Consider the following 20742-nt stretch of genomic DNA (forward strand, 5'->3'; position numbering starts at 1 on the left):
CTCTACTCCTAAAGACAAATATAAGACAGGAAACCTGCCCACAGGGATGTTATCCTATTTCTCCTAAAACAGAAACTGTATCCTATCTCTTCGAGGCCAAGTCCATATGAGGAAGCTGAGGCTTGCAGCTGACTTCTCCAAGGGAAAGAACACTGAATGGAGCCCCCATCCAGATCAGCATCTTAGTCCACCTGGGTCTGGCCTTAAGGTACCACATTTTTTCTGCCCCAGAGTCAGATGAGGCTAAGCAAGATGATGGGGGAAAGTCAAATGGACTGTTTAACTTTTTAAAACGATTTTGTTGTTGCTTTTCTGTTTCTAAGTCCTGTCTGTCTTTTTGTGACCCTATGGATTGCAGCACGTCAGGCTTCTCCGTCCTCTACTGTCTCCTGGAGTTTGTTCAGATTCATGTCCATTTAGTTGGTGATACCATCTTATACTCTGCTGCCCCCTTCTTTTGCCTTCAATCTTTTCCCAGCATCGGGGTCTTTTCCAGTGAGTAGGCTCTTCACATCAGGTGGCCAACGTTTTAGAGCTTCAGCTTCAGACTTACTATTCAGCTTCCAATGAATATTCAGGGTTGATTTCCTTTAAGATTGACTGATTTGATCTCCTTGCAGTCCAAGGGACTCTCAAGAGTCTTCTCCAGCACCACAGTTCAAATGAAGTCAATGAATGCTTAGGATAGAAGGAGCTGCTTCCACCCCAGCCACTTGTACATTTCCACGTCATGCCGGCCCTAATGGGGAGTGACAGCTGATGAAAGCTGCTATTCATGGTCATCTGAAACAGCTTTTCCTCCCAGATGAAATTCAGTGTGGCATGAGTCTAAACATGCAGACCAAAGGCCGGGCGAGTGTATTCCCCAGGTCTCTAAGGGCTGGCAGAGGCAACTCAGTTTGTGAAGGGGGCTTCCTGACAGGGCATCACACAGCCCCAGTGTAAACAATAGGAGTCTTTGTGCCCCACCCCCCGGTCTTGAGCTTAGGCCCGAGAGGGTGGTCCTGGCCCTGGACTCTGCCCGTCTCAGGCTCTCCTCTTGGTTTATAATCAGCAGCAGGCACTAGGGTGACTTTCAAGTTCAATGACTCATATTTTCTACCACCCTGTGCAACAAAGCTGGGATTTGTCCTCACTGCCTCCTAGGTGAACCACGTCTCTGCAGGGAGCCATGTCAGGTGGGCGACACGATGCTTCAAATCCGAGATGGCTATTCTGACTCCTCGTCTGGAAGAACCAAGAGCGAATGCATGTCCATCCAAAGGGCTTTTTGTGTGGAGTTTGGGGACACTGGGTTATTCCAGCAAACTGTAGACAGATCTTTACCAGCCTAAGGCAAGCAGCCACCCCTTGGAACAAGAAGCCAGAGCTTCTACTCTGAGTCTTGCCATCTGACACTGACATGAAGTTACAAACATATGGTTTCCATCAAAACAGAGTTGGCTCTATTCCATCAGCCTCTGGGATCCAAGGACTTAGAAACTAGGCGGGGGTGTGGTTTCTCATAGTGAGAGGTTGGGCACTTGGAAGGTGTCTGGGCATCGGGGCCAGGAGTTGAGTCCTTTTGGAAGAACCAATGCACAAGCTCCAAGAGAGTGAGCATGGGCCAAAGTGGCAAGATCAAGAGAATATAAAAGAATGAAATACTGCCATTTGTAGCAACACTGACCGACCTAGAGATTGTCATACTGGCTGAAGTAAGTCAGACACAGAAAGACAAAATATGATGTCACTTATATGTGGAATCTAAAAAAAAAAAAAAAAGGTACAAATGAACTGATTTACAACACAGAGAGTCACAAATGTAGAAAACAAATTTATTGTTACCAGGGGGTAAGGTAGGAGGAAGGATAAATTGGGAGATTCTGATTGACATATACATACTACTATATATAAGATGTGTGTGTGTTAGTTGCTCAGCTGTGTCTGACTCTTTGCGACCCCCTGGACTGTAGCCCACCAGGCTCCCCTGTCCATGGAATGCTCCAAGCAAGAATACTGGAGTCGGTTGTCATTTCCTTCTCAAGGGGATCTTCCTGACCCAGGGATTGAACCTGCATCTCCTGCCTCTCCTGCACTGCAGGTAGATTCTTTACTGAGCCTCCAGGGAAGCCCCATATATAAAATAGGTAACTAATAAGGACCTACTGTATAGCAGAGGACACTCTACTTAATGTTCTGTAATGGCCTCTATGGAAAAAGAAGCTGAAAAAAGAGGATATATGTATATGTATAACTGATCCACTTTGCTGTGAACCTGAAATTAACACAATGTTGCAAATCAACTATACTCCAATAATTTTTTTTTTAATTCCCCAAAAAGAGAGTCTAGGGCTGAGAGAAAGCTGATTTAGTCCCCCGGCTTTTGCTTCCATCCTGAGTCACCTATCAAAATGCTTCTTCCTTGCCCTGAGGTTCAGTTCAGTTCAGTTGCTCAGTCGTGTCCAACGCTTTGTGACCCCATGGACTGCAGCATGCCAGGCCTCCCTGTCCATCACCAACTCCTGGAGCTTGCTCAAACTCACGACCATCAAGTCGGTAATGCTATCTGTCCTCTGACCTGTTTAAACTACCAGAGATTTGGTTGTGGATGCCCAGCCAGGAGAGGTGAAGCATACTCTACATCACACTGGCAAAGGCAGGCCACTGGGCTAAGAAACCAGAGCAAAATATCAGCGTTTCTCTCTTTGTGTCTCCCGACTCCTGCCCTACCCTTGAGATCCCTGAGGATCTTATCTCAGGCCACAAACTCACCTTCGCAGACATCTTATTTTCTCCAGCTAATCTTCTTTTCTCTTTTAAGATCCTATACCACTGTTTTCTTTTTTTCTATCCCCAGGAACTTAAAACTATGTATAGAAACTCAAGAAATAAGTTCTTGAGTGTGTAAATTTTAGGATCTTTCAGTTCACATAGTGCTGTGTTTCAGTGTCTTGCCAAGCGCTCAGGCAGGGTGCGCGTGCACATGTGTGTGTGTGTGTTGGGGGATGGAGTGTCTGGTCCTCAGTAGAGCCAGCATTCGTTGGGTTTTCCTTCCTTGTCCTGCTGTTTTCTACAGTTACTTGCCCATCCAGTCTGTTGCTTCATCCTTCCTGCCATAGACAAAGGTCTCTTCATACACACCTGTTTAGCTCCCAGTTAGCCTTTTCTGTGTTTCTCTGGGCAGGGGGCAGCATGCAAGGCAACCCTCTGGTGCCCTTCTTGAACCTAAGGACTCTGAGTCCTCAAGACACCCATCATGGCCATTTCTGCTCTAGAGCATCAGGGAAAGGGGTTTTCACCTCCCCAAGCTCCACAGGGAAGACAGACACAGATGTCACCGCCATACTTCTCCAGCCGCCCTGGAGTGGTCATCCTGCTGACCTGCCTAAGGACCAGGTGGGGAGAGCTGGGCCACTCCTAACCTGGCTCTAACCTCCTTTCTCTCCTTTAATGGGAGAAGGAAATGGCAACCCCTCCAGGATTCTTGCCTGGAGAATCCCTATGGACAGAGGAGCCTGGCGGGCTACAGTCCATGGGGTCGCAAAGGGTCAGACACAGCTAAACATGAGCGTGAAATGGTTGTCTGAACTCATTTCTCCGAAAATACCTTGAATGTAAAGTAGACATTACAAACCGGGTAATCTGGGTGAGAAAACTCATCCAAAATGTTCTGCTAGGGAAAAACAGCAGACTGACTTCTGTGGAGATTTGGTTTCCCACTTGATGAGTTTAATCAGATTTCTGGTAGCTGGAATAATGGGTGTTAATAAAATAAGCATTTTAATATGGCTTTTACATGAGAACCAGGAATGAATTTGAGTGGTGAAAATTCTAATTTGGGTGTAAATGTTAAGGTCGTAGAAAATACCAGAAGGAAGCTTAAAGTCCCCGGCTACTAGGAGGTGCTAGAGTATGAGTGGGGAAATAGCAGAGATAAATTCTGTGGGTTTTTTATTCAACAGTTATTACAACTATGTTAGCACTGCTCTAGGCATAGGTGACAAGAATATAAAGATGAATAAAACACCATCAAGTAAAATTCAGATGTAGTGGAATATGAGTGTTTCAGCTATCTTTTACAGAGTTCAACTTGATTTTTACTGTTTTCTTTGCTTTATTAGGTTTCATAACACATCTGTCAGAACACATCTACGTGGAATCTAGAAGAATGGTAAACATGATATTATTTGCAAAGAAGAAATAGAGACAAAGACATAGAAAACAAATACGCAGATGCCAAGGGAGAAAGGATGGTGGTGGAGTGAACTGGGGGACTGGAACTGACACATATACAGTGTTGATACTATGTATAAAAGAGATAACTAATGAGAACCTACTATATAGCACAGGGAACTCTACTCAGTGCTCTGCGGTGACCTGAATGGGAAGGAAATCCAAAAATAAGGATATAGGTGTATGTATATGTGTAGCTTAGAGTAGGAAAAGGCAGCTCACTCCAGTATTCTTGCCTGGAAAATTCCATGGGCAGAGGAGCCTGGCGGGCTACAGTCTCTGGGGTTGCAAAGAGTCAGACACAACTGAGCACACACACAAAAACAAATAATACAATTCCAAGGAATTTTTTTTTAAAATGCCTCTGAGAAATGATGTCACTAGGGTTAGCATAAGTAGTGATGCATGAGAAGATATTTGACCGCAGAGTTTAATTAATGATTTTAGTAATGTGGTAGGTCTGTCTCAGGGTGAGAGAGAAGAAACAACGTTGCTAGTGAGTGAATGAATGAACTCTATGCATCTGTTCAGGACTCCTGGGTGTCTGAGGGCAATGGAGGGAATCAGATAAAAAGGGTATGACCAGCTAGAAATCCTTTATCAAATGCACAAGTTGCCACAATGCCACATGCTTTCTGAGAGTACCACCCAGTACCGTCAGAAAGAAAATTGCATGTTTTAGAGGAATAAAAGCAGTCATGCCTCATGAACACAAAAAGTTGTTCTTGGAGACAGGAGTTCTGAATAAATAATTGATGCTTCTTTTCACTGAATGCACAATGGATTTTTTGCATCATAAATAAATGAGCAACCTTTTATTTATCCGGTGAGACTTCCTTGGGTGCACACGAAGCATCATTCTTACACCATCATGTTCATTTAAGGGCTAACCAGCTGTTTGCTCTCTGCTCTGTGGGATGGGAGAAATGGTTCAAACAAATGATAACAGCAAGTATGTGTCAGCCACAGGTACTGCAGGGGCCTCGATCAGATGATGTTTTATGGCATTTTCTTAAACTTCACACAAAGAAAAGTGGAACATTGTTTTCTGGGAGATGGGTTTTATATACTTGTATTGGGAGTCATCTTGTTTGGTGAAATTCTCACTTTGTATTACGTGGGTTGCAAATGCAGGACTCAAGAAGGTCATCATTTGCTCCCCGGCGTTCTGCTCATTGCTGAGTGCACAGTTTTGCTTTAGCTCGTCCCTTATGTCTCCTGCATTGGCAGGTGGGTTCTTTACCACTAACGCCACCTGGGAAGCTTACTAGTTGGATAAAGTGAAGCCAATGGAAGTGATGAAATTTTTTTCCTTGCCAATACATCCTCTCTAAGATGCAGAGACTGAAATTAAAACACCCTCTGGTGACAACCTAGAGGGGTGGGATGGGGAGGGAGGTGGGAGGGAAGTTTAAGAGGGAGGGAACATATATATACCTGAGGCTGATTCATGTTGATGTATGGCAGGAACCATTACAATATTGTAAAGTAATCATCCTCCAATTAAAAATAAAATAAAATAAGACTCTCTGTGAAACTTGAGGCTATCAAATAGGTTCTCCCAAGGCCTTTGAAAGACAAATAACAAGCCGGGGTTATTGTGGTCTAAAAGAAAGAGCATGCTGGAAATAAGACGAAAAGCCCTTGGAATGGCTGGAGTCTCTCATATGAAGTGATATAAATAGCTGAATCAAAGGATGTCTGTTCTAAGTTGTCCTTTCTGCTGGGTATTCTTGAGGGGAGAAGAGCGTGGGGCGGGTCCACTGGATCTGAGGGAGAGAACCAGTGTGGACCAAGAAGCACCGCATTCCTGAAATAAGTCCCACTTGGTGATGGTGGATAATCCTTCTGATATTCTCCTGGAAAAGGAGGGATTATTTCTTAAGTAATTAATCTAGTACATAATATGTGTTGTTGTTGTTCAGTTGCTAAGCTATGTCCAACTCTTTGCCACCTGGGTCAGGCAGATCCCCTGGAGGCGGGCATGGCAACGCACTCCAGGATTCTTGCCTGGAGAATCCCAGGAACAGAGGGGCCTGGAGGGCTATAGTCCATAGGGTTGCAAAGAGTCAGACACCACTGAAACAACTTAGCATGCATGCATCCAACTAAACAGGCAGGACAATGTGCACATATTAAGAAATATTAGACACTTGTCTAATTTTAATCATCGATTTGAGAGGTCAGGGAGCAGCGAATTCAAACTAGAATATAAGAGGTCTTACCAGAGCTGAAGCTGGAATCTGCCTGGAGGGAATGGCTGGATGGAACATGGTTTTGTTTGTTGGTTTTGTGAATTTTCTCTGTTTGTTCTGTTTGGCTGCTTGCAGCTCCTTCATTACAAGTAGCTGCCTTTGTATTAATACCAAGCAGCCCTTCAAGTGTGCACTTGGTGACTCCCTGACCTCAATGACTGACGATGCTCTGCTGCCAAGCCCCGGTGTCAACACATCTTTTCTAGAGCAGGGGTGACCCGACGTACCTAGGCTTGAAATTTCTGTCTTCCTCACAAGCCCCTGAACTTCAGTATTTGTGACTCTGCTAAGCCGCTAATAGTCAGTCCCCCAGGCTACACGCTTACTCACTCCCTCTACAGTTACTCACCGAGTGTCAATCCCATACCAGGTACCACCACCCTGAGTATCAGGGATGTATGAACCCAAAGAAAAGACCTGATCTCAGCTCCTAAGAGGTTTTTACCACATTCAAGGGAGACACATGACAGATATACAAAATAAGAATCTGAGATTTAGCATCATTTAAATATTACCTTCTGAATTCAAAGGGGCTTCCCAGGTGGCTCAGTAGTAAAGAATCCACCTGCCAGTGCAGGAGATGTGGATGTGTTCCTTGGGTCAGGAAGATCCCCTGGAGGAGGAAATGGCAACCCACTCTGGTATTCTTGCCTGGAGAATCCCATGGAAAGAGGAGCCTGGTGGGCTACAGTCTGTGGGGTCGCAGAAGAGTCACACACAACTGGGTGACTGAGCACACTCTGAAATCAGATTCTATTGATCCTAAAGATTGAGGTTCTGGATGTGGGGTGGACTCAGATTTAACTCAGGACTCTCTGAGGAACTTATCGCTTACTTACTGAAACACTTTTTTTGAATTCTGTTCCCAAACTCAAAAAAAAAAAAAAAAAAAGGAATTCTTAAAAGTTGGTTTGCATTTAGGTTGCTTCCTGGTGGCTCAGTGGGTAAAGCATCTGCCTACAATGCAGGAGACCCAGGTTCAATCCCTGGGTTGGGAAGATCCCCTGGAGAAGGAAATGGCAACCCACTCCAGTACTCTTGCCTGGAAAATCCCATGGACTGAGAAGCCTGGTAGGCTACAGTCCATGGGGTCGCAAAGAGTCGGACACGACTGAGCGACTTTCCCTTCCCTTCCTTCCCTTCTCTCTCGGCTAGTGTAAATAACATTGCAGGGATGGGGGTGGGGGGGACATGTGTGTTCAGCCATGGCCGATTCATGTTGATGTATGACAAAAACCACCACAATATTGTAAAGTAATCATTCTCCAATTAAAATAAACAAATTTAAAAACAAAACAAAAATAACACTGCAGTGAACATACGGGAGCATATGTCTTTTTGAGTTACTGTTTTTTGTTTCCTCTGCATGAACACCCAGAGGTGGGATGGCTGGATCCTATGGTAGTTCTATGTTTAAGCTTTTTTAGGAATCTCCATGTGTTTTCCAAAGTGGCTACACCATTTCACATTCCCACCAAAAATTAAAAGAATCATTCTTGGTGAGTTTTTTAAGTGTGGATTCTAGATATAGAGCTGAGAGAAAAAAAAGCATGTTTCCATTTCTGTGGGTCTTTTAAGGCTTGGGCGGGAGGGGAAGTAGGGCTTTTTGCGCTGTGTCTGTTGCTTCCTTAGTAAAAACAACTGTTCTAGATACCCTATCCTTTCCACAGAACTGACTGGCACCACAGTGGAAAGGCTTGAAGACTTCAAGCTCTCTTTGGTGTTTCTGTATAATGAAGATACAGAGTCTCATAGCCCAACCCAGGAATTTCTACTCAGAGCCCAGGACTAAAGGAGTGTTCACCTAGCAGGTCATGGAAGCCCCTGTAAACTGGCTAAGAAAGTGAGACTGAACACTGTGTCATTCTGCCTCCTGGGCTTCGTGAATTCTAAATGAGTATGAGACAGTCTCAGAGAAAATGAGACCAGTGACCGTAACAGTCACAGAGACGAATGCATGGCTTTCCTAAAACAAGGATGCAAGCTGAGAGAGAGAGATGACAAACACACAGCTTTGGATGGGAATGTTCTTGAAGGCGGAACACTTTGAAAGGTCGTTATCATTAACACGACATCATCCTTTCCATGAGTCTAACGTCAAACAATAACTTTCTCGTTCCCAAATGCAACGCTATAAAACGTATTTTTGAAATTTATGACACTATATATCGAGTTGATGACGAGAGCCAAACAAAAATCACCCACGATCACAACACTTAATGCCTTTTAAATGCAGTTATGGAAATAGATGGAAAACAGCCAGCATCTGCTCAGCACAAGGATATTTAAATCTGATACAATAATCATAAGTTTATGTTTCTCAGAGCACCCTTCCTCATGTATCAAAAGCCACATGAAATTTAAATAATAGAGTCAATCATCTGGCAAATTTGATTTGGTGGGAAAGGTTTTTCATTAGACTGTCTGGGGAGATTTCACCCTGATAAAACCCCCATTCTCTAGATTCAAAACCCAGACAATGTTTTGTTGACAAAACATGCGAGAAGCAGGTTATTATAAACATCAAGGAACTCATAACCAAACACTGAAGAATTTCTTGGAAGCCATAATAACCACAGAGGCAGGAGATGCCATGTGTAAAATCATTGATTTTTGGAAGCAAAATCAAATGGCAAACGTTCAGGAGGCTATTTGCATTTGGGTCTAATTAGGCAGTTTTTTGGGTATCATCGGAACCTGGGGAACAATTTCCTCCAGATAGATTTAGAAGAGACAGCTCTCTTCTCTTCAGAGTTCTACACAGCATCACATCAATTTATTAAGCAAAAGTCAGCAAAGGTGGAGACTCCTTTCTGTGCAACCCTCCAACCCTTAGTAAGATTGAAAAAACACAGTCGATGCTTCATGGAAACTGGAAGCCATGTGGAATATCAGGCCCACACTGTGATGGGAATGAGAAGATTGCTCTGTGTTGGGTTGTATTATCCAGGTGGCTCTAGGGGTAAAGAACCCACCTGCCAATGCAGGACACAAGAGATGCCAGTTTGATCCCTGAGTCAGGAAGATCCCCTGGAGAAGGAAATGACAACCCACTCCAGTATCCTTGCCTGGAAAGTTCCATGGACAGAGGAGCCCACTGGGCTATTACTCTCTTGCAGAGAGTCAGACATTACTGAGTGACAGAGCACACACTCAATACATACTGTGCAACTGGAACAATACAGGCTGATCCTGGACTCAGTTACGGACTTCTTCCTTGGAGGGGCTGGATCTCTGTGATCTGTCCAACAATTATGTTATGGGCTAAAGCTGCAGGGAAAATGACGGGTGACGGGGAGAGGCCCCATTCATCCACCAGAGTTTACTTTGGCAAATTACCCAGCTAGGATGGAAAAACGCCACGGGGCCAAGGGGCCGAGAGAGAATTTAGTTATTATTTCTGCCTGCAACCTCTGAGCTCCTGAAGGAATCCTGGGGGGAATTCGGACACCCCGGTCGGCTCAATTGTCTTTTTGAGCCTCATCCACGTAACTGATCAATCCAGCTTGCATGCTGTGGATCACAGATGAAACAGAAATGAAGAGAAATTTTTGTCAACGATTTTCTGGGAAGAGTGTTGGAGACCCTCATAGTTGGAAACAAGGAACAAATTGAGGCTTCACTTCAGCAGGCCAGTGCCAATCCCCTGCCTTAACGATGCACTCTGTGTCTTATTGTTGCCATACAGTCCCTAAGTCGTGTCTGTTTCTTTCCAAACCCCATGGACTGTAGCCCACCAGGCTCCTCTGTCCATGGAATTCTCCAGCCAAGAAAACTGGAGTGGGTTGCCTTTCACTTCTCCAGGGGATCTTCTCAATCCAGGAATCAACCCCAGGTCTCCTACATTGCAGGCAGATTCTTTATCGTCGGAACCACCCTGGAAGCCTCGGGGAGGGGGAGAGTGGAATGAATTGGGAGAGTAGGTCTGACATATATACACGACCACGGGTAAAGTAGATCGCTAGCAGGAACCTGTTGTATAGCACGGGAAACACAGCTCAGTGCTCTGTGATGACCTAGAGGGTGGGACAGGGAGATGGTGTGAGGCTAGGATTGTGCTGGAGTCATTGCACAAACTCAGCATCAAAAACATTGTCCAAAGGCCTGTAATACAGTCCCTCTAGTGGTGGCTCAGCTGGTAAAGAATCCACCGCAATGTGGGAGACCTGGGCTGGGAAGATCCCCTGGAGAAGCGAAAGGTGACCCACTCCAGTATTCTGGCCTGGAGAATTCCATGGACTCTTCCATGGGGTCACAAAGAGTCAGACATGACTGAGTGACTTTCACAGTGATGGGAGAACAGAGAGGCAGAAGGGAACCTGCCTCTGTGCTTGGTACCTCTGCCCATATGGGCAGAGTCCTGGCCTCCCAGAGCAGGGCTGTTGGCTTTTTCTCTATTCCCCATCAGATTTTCTGTTCTTTCAACAGAAACAAGAAGCTTACAACTCTGATTAAAAAAAAGAAAAGAGGACAGCTGGTCTTCCTCCTTTAGATCCTAAAACATATTTACAATTGTCTTTTAAACTAAACATCAGCAGCCCTTTTATTTTGTAAATAAAGTATTATTGGAACACAGTCACAATCACGTGTGTGCCATTGCATATGGCTGCTTTCATGATACAGTGGCAGAGCTGAGTAATTTAATATGCATTAAGGGCTTCCCAGGTAGGTGGCTTAGTGGTAAAGAGCCCATCTACCAGTGCGGGAGACCGGGCTCAATCTCTGGGTCGGAAAGATTCTTTGAAGAAGGAAATGGCAATCCACTTCAGTATTCTTGCCCAGAAAAAAATTCTATGGACAGAGGAGCCTGGTGGGCTACAGTCCAGGGGGTCTCAAATGAGTGTGGTATGACTTAGCAACTAACTAACAATGACTGTTTAGCATCTTCCCTACTGTAGTGGAAAGTGAGGGGCTGCCTTGGGTCTGAGCAGAAGTCCCAGCCCTGCCCCTCACTGGCCATGAGACCTTGGACAAATGACTACCTCTCAAACCATGGTTGCCTCACCTATAAAATAAGAACAACTGTTTCTGTCACAAGAATGTATTAAGATTGTATGGAAAGGACAAAGCCTATTTTTTTATGTTTAATATTTATTTTTAATTGAAGGATAATTGCTTTACAATAATGGTTTGATTTCTGCCAAACATCAACATGAATCAGACATAAGTATACATATGTCCCCTCCCTCTTGAACATCCCTCCCACCTTCCACCCTTTCCCACCCTTCTAGGTGTTACAGAGCCCCAGTTTGAGTGAAATCTATTTTTTCTCAATCAACAGGTCAGATAAGAGATGCCCCTGATTGTCTGAGTGGCTTGGGAGGACGGCCCTGGACGAACTTTCCTAATTTTTGTCCTCTGAGTTTTCTTTGGAAGAGTGCATGTTGCTGTTTGGTCAGTGTTTGTATGTATGCCTTTTTTTTTTTTTTTCCTGCACAAATATTGATTTTTCTTCTGGCTCACTGAACTCCCAAGAAAAACTCTCTATTTCATAAGAGACCATTTGTAAGAGAGTAAATACTGGTCATATTCATAAACACCTGATGAAATAAATTTTATGAATGTTTGGGCTTGACTGATGGAATGATGGGGGTTATGATGTGGAAAGGTAAGCAGGACAGAATCACGGAAACTGAAAGGGAAAAAATGCCATAAGAAGTTTCCCAAACACAGTCCTCAAGAGAGGGATGTTGGCGTCCCATTTTTCAAGATTGCCCCTCCCTTTGGGACCCTTCAGCCTGTCATCTAGTCTTTTGATCTGATGCACAAATGAGGCTGGCTAGGTATACCTCTTCTTGCAAGACCTTGAGGATATTTGCATCAACACTAACACAAGGCATGTCTTTTTAAGACAAAGTTTGATACAAGGTGTGTTTAAAAAGAATTTTGAATGAATTCTGAAGGTCTAGTTGACTTTTTTTGTTTGTTTCTTGTTTTTGAGAACAAACATATGAACACCAAGGGGGGAAAGAGGGAGGTGGAATGAACTGGAAGATTGTGATTGACATATATACACTATTGATACTATGTATAAAATAGGTAACTAATGAGAGCCTAGTCAAAGCGGTGGTCTTTCCAGAGGTCATGTATGGATGTGAGAGTTGGACCATGAACAAGGCTGGGCACTGAAGAATTGATTCTTTTGAATTATGGTGCTGGAGAAGACTCTTGAAAGTTCCTTGGACTGCAAGGAGATCAAACCAGTCAATCCCAAAGGAAATCAACCCTGAATATTCGTTGGAAGGACTGAAGCTGAAGCTCTAATACTTTGGCCAACTGATGCAAAGAGCCGACTCTTTGGAAAAGACCCTGATGCTAGGAAAGATTGAGGGCAGGAAAAGAAGGGGGTGATAGAGAATGAGATGGTTAGATAGCATCGCAGCCTCAGTGGACATGATTTTGAGCAAACTCTGAGAGATAGTGGAGGACAGGGGAGGCTGGTATGGGGCAGTCCACGGGGTTGCAAAGAATCAGACACGATTTAGTGACTGAACGACAACAAATGAAAACCTAGTGTACAGCACAGGGAACTCTACTCGGTGTTCCGTGGTGACCTAAATGGGAAGGGAATCCAAAAAAGAGGGAATGTATGTATACTTATTGCTGATTTAGTTTGTTGTACAGCAGAAACTAACACAACGTTGTAAAACAACTACACTTTGGTAAAATTTTTTTAAAAACGGCGCATTTATAAACATTGTCCAGATATATTATTGACTAGGCATTTATCACCCGGAGGTTTTCTTAAGACAGAGGAGGAGGAAGGGCCTCTCCATGTGTGACCAGAGGAAGAAGTTGGGGAGACAGAAGGGGAAGGCTCTTCTGAGTCCTTGTCTTGGGGAGAATTTCAGGGGCTTTGGAAACACAGCTAAGCACTGGCTTCTTTAACTTGCCAGGAGAGAATTTCCGTATTTTGAGAACAAAGAAAACCAAGCGTATGTCACAAATCTGAGAACAAATCAAGAAAGAGATCTCAAGGAAAATCCCCCGGGGGTGACTATGATCGGGTCGCTTCACCCACCAGGCAGAAAATCTGAGCAGCTCACTGATAAGATCCCCCCAAGTCACCACAGAGGTTAATCCATTCCTGATGCTGTTCAGTGGAAAAGGAGACAATTATCCAATGTGTCCTGCTAAAGGCATGGCTCCTGCAGGCCTGGCCACTCACTTCACCGCCTGGCCAGGCAAGAGGCCCAGGTCCCCAGGCCCAGGTCTTTTCCACCAAGCACAGGATTCCCCCTGGGTGGGCTGAGCTGTCTTCATTTCTGCTAAGAGATGGTACCTCTGACCCGTGAGTTAACAGGAACTGCCCTTTGAATTTCTTCTGGCCTCCGTGCAATCTATTAAGGCACTTAAGCTTCTGCCTTCTACATAAAACACTCCAATTTTTAAAAACAAACTTTTAAGTAAAAAATGACAGGGTTAATTATTCTGAAAAATGCTGTTTACAGCACAAACTCCATAAAAGAGGATTCATGATTTAATACCCCATCCAAGACAGCACTGGTTTTCATTTCTGCACAATCAGGACCTAAATCTATGTCACTCACCCGCCCTGTGCATGCTGGAAATGGTTTTATGTTCCATCTTACTTTAAATTATACACATCAAGCTCATAACGGGACACAGTCCACTTTGTTGCCAAAACCTGCTAGGTTAGATCATCTATTAAACTCTATTTATTTTTTATGACAAACAAGAAAAATGACAAAGCAGCTACCGAATTCCCGCTAATGAACACCAAATGCCCCTCGAGGCCTCCATCCTATCACACTCGTTTGTCCGGGAGTCCACTTAACATCCTCTTTGATGCCCTACCTCCCAAAAGTAATGCAAAGAAGAAGCTGGTTTTCATAAGCTACCAGGGACGGAACTGGTTACCATCTGCCCTCGCTTTTGGATTCTGGGGTCAAAAGTTTGATTCCACTTTGACATGCGGAGTTCTGTCAAAAGGAGAGAAATCTTACATTCCACTGAAGCTCTTTCTCTTAGGGGCCAAATGAACGAAATGAAAAAATCAACTCTAAATTTGCAAGAATTACCTTTGTATCCACCAACAGTACAAGATAAGGTTATAGATGAAAACATTCATAGGAAACAGTCAAGATAAGGCTAGAGTTTCCTAAGAAACAGATTCAGAAGATGTGAAAGTGTATTTGGAATTAATCTGATCAACAATTCAGATTTTGACAGCACCACAGATTTTTCTGCATTGTGTATTTTTGCATGTTTGTTTGGAAATCTTTCTAAGTGGTTTTTTTTTTAATTAATTTTTATCATAATATAGTTGATTTACAATGTTGCATTAGTTTCTGCTGTACAGCAAAGTGAATTAGTTACATATATACATAGATCCACTCTTTTTCCGATTCTTTTCCCATAGAGGTCATTACAGAGTATTGAGTAGAGTTCCCCGTGCTGTACAGTAGCTTTTTATTAGTCATCTATTTTATACATAGTAATGTGTATATGTCAGTCCCAATATCTCCCAGTTTATCCCTCCCCCCAATTTCCCCCTTGGTGACCATAAATTTATTTTCTACATCCATGACTCTACTTCTGTTTCGTAAATAACTTCATCTGTATAATGGTTTAGATTCCAGAGAAAAGTGGTATCATTTAATATTCCTCTTTCTCTGTCTGACTTACTTCACTCAGTATGACAGTCTCTAGATTGATCCGTGTGGTATTATTTGGGTGGTTTTTTGTTTTGTGGCTGAGTAACAGTCCATTATATATATGTGCCACATCTTCATCCACCTGCTGATGGCCTTTAGGTTGCTTCCATGTCTTGGCTATTATGAATAGAGTGAATATTGAGGTACTTACATTTTTTCAGATTATGGTTTTCTTGAGATACCTGCCCAGGAGTGGGACTGCTGGATCATATGGTAGCTCTGTTCTTAGTGTTTTAAGGAACCTCTATACTGTTTTCCATAGTGACTGTACTGATTTTCATTCCCACCAACAGTGTAGGAAGGTTCCCCTTTCTCCACACCCTCTCCAGCATTTATTGTTTGTAGACTTTTTTTATTTTGTTTTTGACTGCATCACATGGCTTGTGGGATCTCAGTTCCTTGATTGGGGATTGAACTCAGGTCATGACAGTGAAAGCCCAGAATCCTAACCACTGGGCCACCAGCGTGCTCCCTACTATTTGTAGATTTTTTTTTTGCTGATGGGCATTCAGACTGGAGTGAGATGATATCTTACTGTAGTTTTGCTTTTCATTTCTCTAACAATTAGTAATGCTGAGCATCTTTTCATGTGCCTCTTGACCATCTGTATGTCTTCTTTGGAAAAATGTCTGTTTAGATCTTCCACTCATCTTTTGACTGGGTTGTTTTCTAAGTTCTGTTTAAAATCATCCCTAATATGCCATGCCAAGCACAGCCTTATCAAGGTCAAGTCCCAGAATGCACTGGTGGTACCCACTACCCCATTGCCTTTTGAGATTAGATCTCTGGATGTAGAAAGATGTCCATGGGATCCTGAGATTTTAAAAGAGCAGTGTCCTTCCTTTTCCAAAGCTTTACACAGTTGAGATGGAGAAGAAAAGCTGCCTAGTTTCTTGGTCCCTGGTTAAAGCAGACAATCAATGTGGCAGACAGAGAGAGAAACACAGATAGCTTTTCTCAAAACATGTCTAGCAGATGCAAAAAGTTGAGCAAATTTTAAAAAATTAGCTCTTTTGCCTCATTCCCCAGATACATGTTCATTTGTTTCTTGGTCTTGGGCTGCTGGTGGTACTGAATGTTTTATTCTTTGTCTTCGTGGGTGTTTAAATCAGAAGTTATGGGTGTGGTATCCATTTGCCATTTTGTACTGAAAATTCAGAATGCTCTTTTAATAATAGCACACTGATTTTATTTGGAAGTCTGGGTTTGTAATAGATCCTTTAGAGCTGGAAGTATCTAGGCAAAAACATAGTGTAATTTATCTTTTGAAGGTGTCAAGTGACTCATGAAACAAAAGTAAGGAAAAGGCAGAAACTGAGTTCTTAGCAAGACAATATGTATTTTCTTACTTTAATTGAAGGTATGAAAAAAATGTTCTTGTGTGTACTGAATGAGCTTGGGGTGTTTGTGTGTGTATTTGTAGCATGAGGATGGTAGAGATTATGAAAAATATGAAACACTTCTATAGGCTCAGAATATTCTAGCTTCAAGAGAACAATCAGGAGACAGCCTTCGCCATCTGCTTTATCATGCAGCATAAGTCTGTTACAATAATACCCACACTGAACTCTTTCATGCATTGCTGACCAGGCCTCCTGACTTCTCATCCACTCTTCATACAGGGTGAGCTGAAGGATACCGTCTAAGGAAGCCTTGACAAGCCTACAGTCATGGCTTTCTTCATGGGACTCCACATGGAAGATGGTTTCTGAGCCAGATTCTGCTCTTAATTTGAATTCACAAAGTTTGGCACAATTAGGGAATTATTTTTTTTCTACTTTAAATCTTTGTCAGTCAGATAGATTTGCCGGGTAAACTGTAGGATGCCCAGTTAAAGTTGAATTTCAGAAACACAACAAATAATTTTAGTGTAAAAGATGTCTCATAAGAGACTACTATCAGCAATTATATGCCAATAAAATGGACAATGTGGAAGAAAGGGACAAATTCTTAGAAAAGTACAACTTTCCAAAACTGAACCAGGAAGAAATAGAAAATCTTAACAGACCCATCACAAGCACAGAAATTGAAACTGTAATCAGAAATCTTCCAGCAAACAAAAGCCCAGGTCTAGACGGCTTCACAGCTTAATTCTACCAAAAATTTAGATAAGAACTAACACCTATCCTACTCAAACTCTTCCAGAAAATTGCAGAGGAAGGTAAACTTCCAAATTCATTCTATGAGGCCACCATCACCCTAATACCAAAACCTGACAAAGATGCCACCAAAAAAGAAAACTACAGGCCAATATCACTGATGAACATAGATGCAAAAATCCTTAACAAAATTCTAGCAATCAGAATCCAACAACACGTTAAAAAGATCATACACCATGATTAAGTGGGCTTTATCCCAGGGATGCAAGGATTCTTCAATATCTGCAAATCAATCAATATAATTCACCACATTAACAAATTGAAAAATAAAAGCCATATGATTATCTCAATAGATGCAGAGAAAGCCTTTGACAAAATTCAACATCCATTTATGATAAAAACTCTCCAGAAAGCAGGAATAGAAGGAACATACCTCAACATAATAAAAGCTATATATGACAAACCCACAGCAAACATTATCCTCAATGGTGAAAAACTGAAAGCATTTCCCCTAAAGTCAGGAACAAGACAAGGGTGCACACTGTCACTGCTACTATTCAACATAGTTCTGGAAGTTTTGGCCACAGCAATCAGAGCAGAAAAAGAAATAAAAGGAATCCAAATTGGAAAAGAAGAAGTAAAACTCTCACTGTTTGCAGATGACATGATCCTCTACATAGAAAACCCTAAAGATTCCACCAGAAAATTACTAGAGCTAATCAATGAATATAGTAAAGCTGCAGGATGTAAAATCAACACCCAGAAATCCCTTGCATTCCTATACACTAATAATGAGAAAGTAGAAAAAGAAATTAAGAAAACAATTCCATTCACCATTGCAACGAAAAGAATAAAATACTTAGGAATATATCTACCTAAAGAAACTAAAGACCTATATATAGAAAACTATAAAACACTGGTGAAAGAAATCAAAGAGGACACTAATAGATGGAGAAATGTTCATGGATCAGAAGAATCAATATAGTGAAAATGAGTATACTACCCAAAGCAATCTACAGATTCAATGCACTCCCTATCAAGCTACCAGTGGTATTTTTCACAGAGCTAGAACAAATAATTCCACAATTTGTATGGAAATACAAAAAACCTCGAATAGCCAAAGCAATCTTGAGAAAGAAGAATGGAACTGGAGGAATCAACCTGCCTGACTTCAGGCTCTACTACAAAGCCACAGTCATCAAGACAGTATGGTACTGGCACAAAGACAGAAATATAGATCAATGGAACAAAATAGAAAGCCCAGAGATGAATCCACACACCTATGGACACCTTATTTTCGACATAGGAGGCAAGAATATACAATGGATTAAAGACAATCTCTTTAACAAGTGGTGCTGGGAAAACTGGTCAACCACTTGTAAAAGAATGAAACTAGAACACTGTCTAACACCATACACAAAAATAAACCCAAAGTGGATTAAAGATCTAAACATAAAACCAGAAACTATAAAACTCCTAGAGGAGAACATAGGCAAAACACTCTCCGACATAAATCACAGCAGGATCCTCTATGACCCACCTCCAAGAATACTGGAAATAAAAGCAAAACTAAGCAAATGGGAACTAATTAAAATTAAAAGCTTCTGCACAACAAAAGAATCTATAAGCAAGTTGAAAAGACAGCCTTCAGAATGGGAGAAAATAATAGCAAATGAAGCAACTGACAAACAACTAATCTCAAAAATATACAAGCAACTCATGCATCTCAATTCCAGAAAAATAAACGACCCAATCAAAAAATGGGCCAAAGAGCTAAATAGACATTTCTCCAAAGAAGACACACAGATGGCTAACAAACACATAAAAAGATGCTCAACATCACTCATTATCAGAGAAATGCAAATCAAGACCACAATGAGGTACCATTTCACACCAGTCAGAATGGCTGTGATCCAAAAGTCTACAAGCAATAAATGCTGGAGAGGATGTGGAGAAAAGGGAACCCTCTTACACTGTTGGTGGGAATGCAAACTAGTGCAGCCACTATGGAGAAGAGTGTGGAGATTCCTTAGAAAACTGGAAATAGAACTGTCTTATGACCCAGAAATCCCACTGCTGAGCATACACACTGAGGAAACCAGAATTGAAAGAGACACGTGTACCCCAATGTTCATTGCAGCACTGTTTATAATAGCCAGGACATGGAAGCAACCTAGATGTCCATCACCAGATGAATGGTTAAGAAAGCTGTGGTACATATACACAATGGATTATTATTCAGCCATTAAAAAGAATACATTTGAATCAGTTCTAATGAGATGGATGAAACTGGAGCCAATTATACAGAGTGAAGTAAGCCAGAAAGAAAAACACCAATACAGTATACTGACACATATATATGGAATTTAGAAAGATGGTAACGATAACCCTGTATGTGAGATAACAAAAGAGACACAGATGTAAAGAACAGACTTTTGGATTCTGTGGGAGAGGGAGAGGGTGGGATGATTTGGGAGAATGGCCTTGAAACATGTAAAATATCACGTAAGAAATGAATCGCCAGTCTAGGTTCGATGCAGGATACAGGATGCTTGGGGCTGGTGCACTGGGATAACCCAGAGAGATGGTATGGGGAGGGAGGTGGGAGCAGGGTTCAGGATTGGGAACTCATGTACACCCGTGGCAGATTCATGTTGATGTATGGCAAAACCAATACAGTATTGTAAATAAATAAATAAATAAATAAATTGTGTGCAGCTAAGACAATGAAAGGAGAAGGCAATGGCAACCCACTCCAGTACTCTTGCCTGGAAAATCCCATGGACGGAGGAGCCTGGTGGGCTGCAGTCCATGGGGTCGCTAAGAGTTCGGCACTAATGAGCAACTTCACTTTTACTTTTCACTTTCATGCATTGGAGAAGGAAATGGCAACCCACTCCAGTGTTCTTGCCTAGAGAATCCCAGGGATGGGGGAGCCTAGTGGGCTGCCGTCTATGGGGTGGCACAGAGTCAGACACAACTGATGGGACTTAGCAGCAGCAGCAGCAAGATAATGAAAAATAAATAAGTAAAAGATGTCTCAGATACTGCATGGGACATGCTCATAGCAAAACTGGTTATCCATTGTTATCTGAAATTCAAATTTAACTAGATATCCTGTTTGTTTGTTTGTTTGTTTTTGCTGTTATTACTAAATCTGACATCTCTACTTATAGGGCTCTGCATTTCTTAGTTGTTTTTTTTTTTTTTTGGAAGATAATTGCTTTACAGCATTGTGTTGGTTTCTGCTATACATCAATCTGAATCAGTCATAAGTATACCTTTGTTCCCTCCCTCTTGAACCTCCCTCCCACCTCCCACTCCATCCCTCCCCTCTAGGTTATCACAGAGCACTGGATTAGAGCTCCCTTTGTCATACAACGAATTCCCACTAGCTATCTATTTTACACATGGTAGTGTATATATGTCCGGAGAAGGCAATCCACTCCAGTACTCTTGCCTGGCAAATCCCATGGACAGAGGAGCCTGGTAGGC

At 42.4% G+C, this 20742-nt stretch overlaps 1 non-coding gene across 1 annotated transcript; it reads left to right on the forward strand.

Moving 5' to 3' along the window:
• The first annotated feature begins 7396 nt into the window (after window positions 1-7396).
• Window positions 7397-7469, forward strand: TRNAC-ACA. Its single transcript has one exon. It is a non-coding gene; the product is annotated as a tRNA-Cys (tRNA).
• Window positions 7470-20742: the final 13273 nt, after the last annotated feature.

The sequence above is a fragment of the Oryx dammah genome, unplaced genomic scaffold, assembly GCF_014754425.2.
Source record: "Oryx dammah isolate SB20612 unplaced genomic scaffold, SCBI_Odam_1.1 HiC_scaffold_8, whole genome shotgun sequence".
Taxonomy (NCBI): Eukaryota; Metazoa; Chordata; class Mammalia; order Artiodactyla; family Bovidae; genus Oryx; species Oryx dammah.